This window comes from Rissa tridactyla, chromosome 4 (assembly GCF_028500815.1).
Source record: "Rissa tridactyla isolate bRisTri1 chromosome 4, bRisTri1.patW.cur.20221130, whole genome shotgun sequence".
Classification (NCBI taxonomy): Eukaryota; Metazoa; Chordata; class Aves; order Charadriiformes; family Laridae; genus Rissa; species Rissa tridactyla.
In genome coordinates, this window is record NC_071469.1 from 78,295,150 (window position 1) to 78,303,951 (window position 8,802).

Genomic DNA, 8,802 nt, shown 5'->3' on the forward strand with positions numbered 1-8,802 from the left:
AATATTGCTGAGCGCTGTACATTCAGGATCTGAGTGTTTAGGATAGTGCAAAGAGATTGAATAGGAAATGCTTTGAGGTTTTTTTTTTTCCCTGCTGTCTTTATATATTGCTTACTATATAAACACCACCTTCTCTTGTGAGGAAGGACACACTGTGGTTTCGCCCCTGATTGCATGGGCACTGTACAGGTGGGATAACCTGCAAGAGTAATCCTGGTTTTGCCATTGACTTATGTCGTGGAGCCTTCTTGTGCAAGTGTCTTCCCTTTTCTGATCCTTCTCATTTCTTTACAGTGAACTGCCTGTAAAGCAATGTGTACAGTGGGTATTGCCGTCTAACACAAGCTTACTCTGCTTTTTCAGGAGGGTCTATTATCTCTGCTTCAGGCCTCTGTTAGTATTAATTATTTGGCTTTTTTCAGCTCTGAGCACTGAGTGGGGCAAGCTTCCTTTTATCTACAACATATAGTGCAAGAAATACCTGTATGATAAATAAAACCCTGTACAGTCCTGGCTTGTGCTCTGTGATGATAGTGGAATATGAGAATTAATCACTAGTGCAACTCACTAACATGAAAATATGAGTCTTACACCTTGAAGAAGAGGAGAACAGGTATTTCTGACAACAAATACTGTATTTGACAATTAATGTCCTTAATTTAAAAAACAAATAAAAAGGAGGTAGGGGCATGGAGCAGAAAGTTGTAAAATAGGGTTGTCCCTGTAGTAAGACCAGACGTTCAGCTGTTATAAATTGGCAATGATCCACTGGCTTCAACACAGCTATGCTGATCATGCCAGCTGAAGAACTGACCCTGAATATTATCAAAGTTTTCTTAGAGGTGACAGGAAAAGAAATCCTTTACAGTTTCCTCTTTAAGAACTCAGGATTTCCGTTTTTATAACTGCAAACTTCTGAACAATTCAGAATGAAATGTGGAGCACAGAGACAGGCAACACCACACTGACTGTATTTGATTAGGGTAATCCTTTTTTTCCTTCTATGTGGTTACTACAGCCAAGCAATTATTTATCATACTATCAATTGCTTGAAGCACTGTAGACTACAGGTTAAATATTCTCATGTCAATGTGAGCTTCTGCTCCCAGTTCTCATTGAAATCTAATGACTTTCATCTTCAAAAGAAATTTTAATGAGTTCAAAGTATCTACCCTTCTGTTTTAATTGTTGTACTTCATACACTTCACATTCTGCAGATCAAAACCACCTATTTTTCATTTTTTTTCACCTGAAAATACTGTTGACAAGCTCTTTCCGGAGCTCTCTTCTTCTGTCTATTTTTTATTAGTCATATTCATGTAAGATATAAATCCAGAAATATGCTACACATGCACATTTAAAACCCATAACAGATCTAGTACTTACCACTGAAGAAGTTAACATGTGCCAGCCACTGTTACTTTGATTAGCCTGAAATCAGAGATGTCTCAGATGCCGGTGTCTGTAACAGGCAAATAAACCCATTAAATAAGTGGTGGTAAATGTATTTGGCACAAGTACCAAGACTTCCTGGACTGTATGTGGATCAGAGCACAAAAGAAGGTATTTCTGTGCCTGTATGTGTAGTCAGCTACATACATACCGTTGTCGTGTCCCTTTCTCACTTCCATGTGCCTGCTGCACGTGTGTGTCTCAGGTGCCATTCGCTCAGTCCCATCGGCATCTTCACACGTTCTTGTATTTTCATAACCCCCTTTTGCTATGAGCATCCTTCTTTCAGTTGTCCTCATAAATATTAATTACTGTAGTCTGGTTGAAATAAATATAGACAGACAGCTTTGTAAGTGGAAAGGTATCAGTTTTTTTCCTAAGAAGCTGCAGTCCAGTCAATGTTTAGAATGTAAACGAAACATGGGTGTGACCTGTGACTGGGTGCCAGCAATTGTAGGGATTGGAGCTCTCTTGAGGTATCTGGCCTTAATAGTTAAGTTTCCAGTATTCTTAACAGGGAGCACTTGATTTGTTCTGTTCCACCAGCTCTTTAGAGAGAAGTATTTCCCTTTTGGTTTCTTTTAAAATTGTATAATATATAGCATTTTAGTATCTTGCATCAAAGTGTGAAACATTACTATGTTGGGGAGAGTGAGCCTGATAAGTCATTGGCATTCCACGATATACTGGGTGGATATAGATTGAATGATTCTTTGAACTGTTCTACAAATCTAGAATTTTTTCCTATTGTGCTTATCTGGTTGTTTGGTAAATGGTAATTCAAAGAGCTGTATGATACTGCTCCAATAACAATGGCTAGCAGACTATTAAAATGTTGGCCTCCACTCATTACTAAAGGCAGGCCAGATCACTGAAGAGCTCAGGTGCCATATGCGATAAGCCAAGACTGGAACTATCTCATTAGATATTTTTTTTTTTTTTTAAATTCAGTTGCAACTGTAAAGTATTAAGACCCTACGTGGTTCACTAGACCAAGCTTTACCTCAGTACCTACAGAGGGACCAAACGCAAGCATCAAATCTAGGTATAAGCTGTTAATATATATTAGCAAAAAGTTCAACATTGATGTTCCTACTCAGTTTTTGTTACTGCGTGAAACCTTCTTGGGAGAATGCAATGGGAAAGCACAGTTTAGTATGTGCTTTATCAGGGAAAATGAGGAATGCAGCACAAAAATGTACTGCTTACATTCTAAAAAGGTATAAAGTGCATCCATTGTGGAAGATTCAGTTGGATGTATATTGCACTGAAGAATGGTTCAGAGCCTTGAAGTTCTTCAAAATCCGTGTGGTGTTTAGAATAAGGAGTAAATCTGTTTTCAGTATTCCTTAAGTACAGCAGTAAGACGTGGATCTAGATCTGACATGACTCTTTGAGTATGACTTTTTTATTATTTTTAGAAAATAAATTACAAGTGATTACTTGTGCTCATCTCCTTATATGATTGTCCAGCTTTAGAGCTCAGTTACTAGTTATTAAGGAATTTTTTAAATTGCTCTTTTTTAGCTACTAATTTACTATCAGCCATCCAAAGACAGATTGGTAGGATATAAATGAAATGCTATAATTATACAAGGGAGTGGGTCACTGACCTTTGGATTGCAATATCTTGTCTCTTTTGTCCTTTCCTTATACCAGCCAGTCTACAGGATGAAATTGCATCTTTTTCTTTGGTTGTATCAAGAATGAGGTGGTATTGGAAACTAGTGAGGCATGGCACAATGTAGGTGTTCATAGCTTGCAATAATTTACCCATTTTCATTTTGTTTGATTTTATTAACACCTGTGTCTCCAGGGAACACAGGGAGGAGGGGAGGAAAGGAGAGAATACTTCAGCAATAATCTAATGATCAGCACTTACGCTCCCCCTCAAGCCCTGCTGTTATGTCAAATGTCAAGATACCTCACAGCCAAGCAATTTATAATACAAAATGCATACATATAAAGGAAGAGATGCAGATGGTAGAAAGCTGTATGTCATGACATACATACATGGAGGATAGGAGGATAGCTGGGGAGTCATTAAAAATATGGATTTTTTTTTTTTTTTTTTTTTTTTTGTAATGCAGTGGTTCTTTGTCAGCTGTTGTAATTGGCATACATTGGTGGAAGTACTCAGAAATATACCATCTGAGGAATTAGTCCCTTAATGGAAGTTAATCAAAATTCCTTATAGGAGAGGAGTGAAAGATTCTTGGACAGCATTTGGAGACAAAGAAATAACACATAAGAAAATATGGGATTGCAATCTGGTGGAGTTTCATCTGGCTATTTGTTTCTGGAGTATTTCTGAAGATATTGGTGTTCTAGGCAGTAGAACACAGAGATTTGCTGTCAAGTTAACCAAAGCATTATGAGATTTGGGAAATTAAAGTAAGGTTTAGATACGGACCTGACTTAAACATAATCAAATGAATCCAACAGCAAACTTTCGAGGTCAGAAACAAAAGAAGATTTTTGTTAGTGTAATTTCCTTTTCTCCTCTTTAATTGCTTGGAAACTTTTTCAGTGCAGCATAAATGTAGCATTATATCTGCTTAACTCTCAATATTATTGTACTTTTTTACGTTATAAAATGAAATACATCTGCATAGAGTATGATACTATCCCGATTTTGCTCATAAGTGTGATTAATTGATCTTGTTTTTTAACAAGGTTGCTTCTTTCTTTGCTGCTAAATAAATCATATGTGAATTCTCCATAGCAAATGCTATACATTTAACAAAGCTTTTCTTAAAAATCTTTGCATTTCATTTCTGTTTCCTGTGTATTGCATTCATAGTACTGGTATCAATACCCCTCTGAAAAACTCTTGCTGGATTAAAAAAAAAAAAAGAGGCATAAAATAGTTCAGTTTTATACTCTCTTTTAATAGGGACTTAATATCTGACCGTGGTAATAAAATTATTGGGATTATATGCTCTGATCCTTTAGATTTGAATTCTGTGTTCTTTTAGAATTTTGAATTCGACCACCTGGCCATGCTTCTTTTGAAATCATACTTAAATCGCAGGTATAGAGTGAGGCCTAAAATAGTGGGTTAAACTCTAAGAGAAAGCTGACTTAAAAAATACATGTAAATTGAAAAGCCCATATTCTCTTTTGAATGACTTGGTTTTTGAGGTCTTAGGACTTTAAGAACAGTCTTCAGCAGAGCATATAAGGGTGTGCTGCACTGCACAGCATGGTGATCTCTGTGCTAACATGGTGATCTCTGACCCACCCCTGCAGTCAAAAGCAGGGTAGCAAGACGATAGTGCACTTTTATTATATTCACTATGAGGAGTGTTCTGGTGCCTGAGCTAGTGTTTCTGAATACACACCTGCAGTCTAGAGGTGGCAGCTCATTTAGAGTTACCACAAGTATTTATGTACCATGGCAATACATCAGAGTAATCAGCCTTATCAGATCTGTGGTTTACCCTATCTGTGAATCATCGGTTTCACTTAGTTGAATTTTTTAATAATCGGGCTTTTTAATTATAATTGAACATAACTAAGGTTTTAAAGAAAACATTATTTAAAATTGAAAAGATCAAATTATTTTTTCCCCTGAAAATATTGCCTCATTGAAAAAAAAAAAAACAACAAAAAAACAAAAAACAAAACAAAAACCAAACAGCTGCAATTACTTGTGGGATTAAATTGAAACTTGTGAATTTTCTCAGTTGAGTAAGGGGGAGCATGGGTAGAGAGAAAGAGAAAAGGTTGTGCAGTGGTTAAAAAAAACCCCAAAACACAACAAAACAAAGGCATGCTCAAATGGCTGCTTGGATTTTACGTGATTGTCAGTACTCTCAAGCACAGGTTTTGTATTTTGTAAATTACTGGGTTTGTAGCAGGCAGCAGGAGCTGCAGACTGGGGCAGTACTGTGTTGCTCACTATTCATGCTTTAGTGCTGCAGGGGCAAACTGGGAAAAATGAAAGGTGGTCAGCAGCTGTAAGAACAGGCAAACTCTGATGTTATCTTCCTCCTCTGTCTTGATCTCAGTCTATCATCTGTCACATGTTGTTGCTATATAAATGTGCGACAATGAAATGAGGTCAGTGGGGAGAAGCATGGCCCACTGTTCACTAAAGAGCCAGAGCCACATGGTGTGCAGGTGGACAATATAGTTGTGATGGCAATGTACGAGGGAGGGGAGCATATTAATAGATTCAAGAATTTACATCCACTTTTGTATGTGGCCATACTGTTACTTTCTGCATGTTGATAACTCTCTCTATTTTGTGTTTCTTGATTCCATCGCCTCTACAGACAGTGAAGCTGTCTTGTCTTCCTGCAAGTGAAATGACTAACACCACAGGTTGCGACTGTCTTTGGATGCTAGTTTGAAAAGTATTTCATGCACAGTGTTCCAGCCATCTGTGTGCTAAATCTATTTGAAGGGAGGGCAGTTTAAACCCTCATGAAACTGTGCCTCTGTCCGTGTAGTTTACTTAACTAAAACTGCAATCTACCTTTGGTGAGGAACTGTGTGTAATAAAACGTTATATTTCTGGGTTTTGTCTTTTTCCTGGTGCATATTTCTTTGGAACAAATTAAGACCTCTAATGAACCTTGATCAGAGGATTATTAGGAGTTTTCAGAGGCCAAAAATTGCTGTGCAGCACTAGGAAACAAACTGAGGTTGTAAATAGAAAGTCAGCAATGGTACCCCTCTGACCCAAACTGCATTTTGCTAGGTGAGGTAACATGACAGTTAATGGTTGAACTTGATGATCTCAAAGGTGTTTTCCAACCTAAATGATTCTATGATTCTGTGCTGAGCAGCATCTCCTTCTCTAGGGATAAAGGTGAAATAATCCTGCAGTCATCCTCTTGGGCAATGCTTCCACTTGCTGTTACATGAGAGTCCTCAGGGCATCGAGAAAAGCATAAAGCATGAAACCTCACCACAGCCATAAGCCTCACCTCACCTCCCTCATCCACTGTTATTGTAACCAAACATCAGATCCAGACAGTTTATGTGTTAGTCTTTGGGAGATACCGGCAATGAGGTTCCAAGGGAACAAAGCTATTTACTTCTACATGATAGCTTTTTTCTGTTATTCCTTAATGATTTCCTAATGGGAGAAACAAAGAAACGGGAGACTGAATTTGACAAATTGTTGAAAGAAGCAAATAGGTGCGTGTTGCCCAGACTGCCACTGCTGATGGTTTGTGGTCCCTTTTTTTTCACACTGTCATCAGTAATACTATAACCAAGCATGCTTATATTTCCGTAAGACTTTTCTACAGCAGCCTGTGCCAGAAGTGGTAACAGATGATGGGACTTCACAGTAACTACTCTGGAAATAAGGATAGACTCTTACTTGGATGGCTTGGCAGTAACATTCAAGATGCTGTAGTACTGTATCTGTTCCTTATTTCTGCCTATACCTACCACAATCACTTCTTTCCAAACCCTGACTCTTTGATTTTAAAAAAGGCAGCTTTGGTGAGTACCATGTGTCTCTGGCATGTCTGAAATCATAGTGTGTCAGTGAGGTAACCACAGGATAATTCTAAAGGTCTAATTTGGAGATTAAAATAGCAGGAAAACTGGAACTTATATGAAAAGGACTGTCTTGGTAGTGCTTGGTGCTTTCTGAAGGTGTTGCTTAGAAGAGTCAATGACTGGTCTCTTGATCTGGCACATAGGGAAACTTCCTCAGTCATCTATGTATTAGACATTATGCAAGCTTTTCAATAATGTATTGAGATTTTTTTCGCCTCTGCAAGCATACCATGATTGGAGGCAGGGACGTATGATTCTTCAGCATTAATGGTTAATTTCCTGTATGCTCAGTACCAAATTCTTTGCTTAAATCTCTCTTCTTTTTTCCCCACCTCCTCTTTCCTTACACAATTCACTCTACCACTTTGATCTACTCTGAAACACATAGGTTATCTGAAATACCTCACATTCACTTCACTAACCTGGGCAACGACAGCAAACATTTGCCCAAATAATCATTTAGCTTTCCAGCTAGACACAGGTATGCAGTTTTGCAATATTGTATGCAAATGATTTAGCTGTGACTTTTCCTGTGCTTCTGTATGGAAGTAAAAACTGTAACTTTTGCCCAAGAAAGATCCTCTTTTAACAGTGAAATATATTGTCCTCTTAAACATAAATTTTTGCCAGTGCTGTTTTACCTCTCACTATGATAGAAGTTATTAATAAACCACTTAAACTAGTAAATTGTCACCTGTTACTTTAGTTTTCTTTTACTTTCCAGCCCCCCCACCTCCATTCATCTTTGTAAACTCCTTTTCCTTCCAAGAGCTTTGCTAAATCAGAACTAGCATGATAAGGTTTGGGCTAACATGAGTGACATGCTAAACTAAACATAAACTTTCACCTCCTTCCACACCTGTACTTTTCGTGCAGCAGCATCATGTCAGTAATTTAACCAGTAATTGTGACAGTATCTTCCTCTTGCTTGTGATAAACTGTGTTTCCCAGCATTATTTCGATTCAGGTAATTTGAAGACCTCATTGTTTCCCTCAGACAAAGAATTATGTGATGAAATCTGTTCAGACTGACTTCAGCCAAGCATCTGAATTAAAATCTTCCTTATTAGGAAGGGCAGAGAAACATCCCTTGAGTTTATCTTCTTTGAGGGTACTTCACTCTAAAAGTTTACGGTTTGTTCTTTAAAGATACACAGAGTTTGGTGCTAAAGTAGGTCAGTGTCCAACTTCTATACAAATTCATTAGAAAGGTTTAGGCTTTCCTCTTCCAGGAACAGTGACTTTTTCTATGTCCTTCTCAGATCTGAACATCACATACCTACTTGATACTGCAGTTTAAAATACAGTGGAAATAATTTAGACAAATAGAATGCAATTATCTGAGTCTTGTGTTTGATTAGGACACTAGGGTTAGCAGCTTGATAAATAGACTGTGATCAGTTGGGCCAGTAGTGGCTACAGAAATTCAAACCCCTGATCTTATATCTTATCTGAATGCATTTACTTCAGCAGAAAAATATGCTACATAGGGAAAATCCCTCTGTTCGGATCCTGAGGGAGAAACTCAGTGTACCACATCATCTGGGCGAGTTTCTGGAAAAGAATTCTATTCTGAGTATTGCTTAACTTTACCTGAACACATGGGGTCTGATGCACTTTGTTATATGTCCAAACTAAAATACCAATTTCAATAGAGCAGTTAATTTCTTGCAAGATTTTAGGCCTAGTGGTCACTCTTATGTTGCAAGGGACATCTGTAAAGCATTGTATATAAACTAAACTTCAAGTTAAAATACTATGGTAATTACTCACTGGGGTTAAATAGAAAGTTTCACTATGCAGTCAATAAACACCTGTCTCTTGCAG

The 8,802-nt window shown here is 37.7% G+C and overlaps 1 protein-coding gene across 5 annotated transcripts in view; it reads left to right on the forward strand.

Annotated features, from left to right (window-relative positions):
* The window catches only part of SALL1 (spalt like transcription factor 1), a 247,433-nt gene that overhangs the window by 175,512 nt on the left and 63,119 nt on the right, over positions 1-8,802 (forward strand). The gene's annotated exons all lie outside the window — the stretch shown is intronic.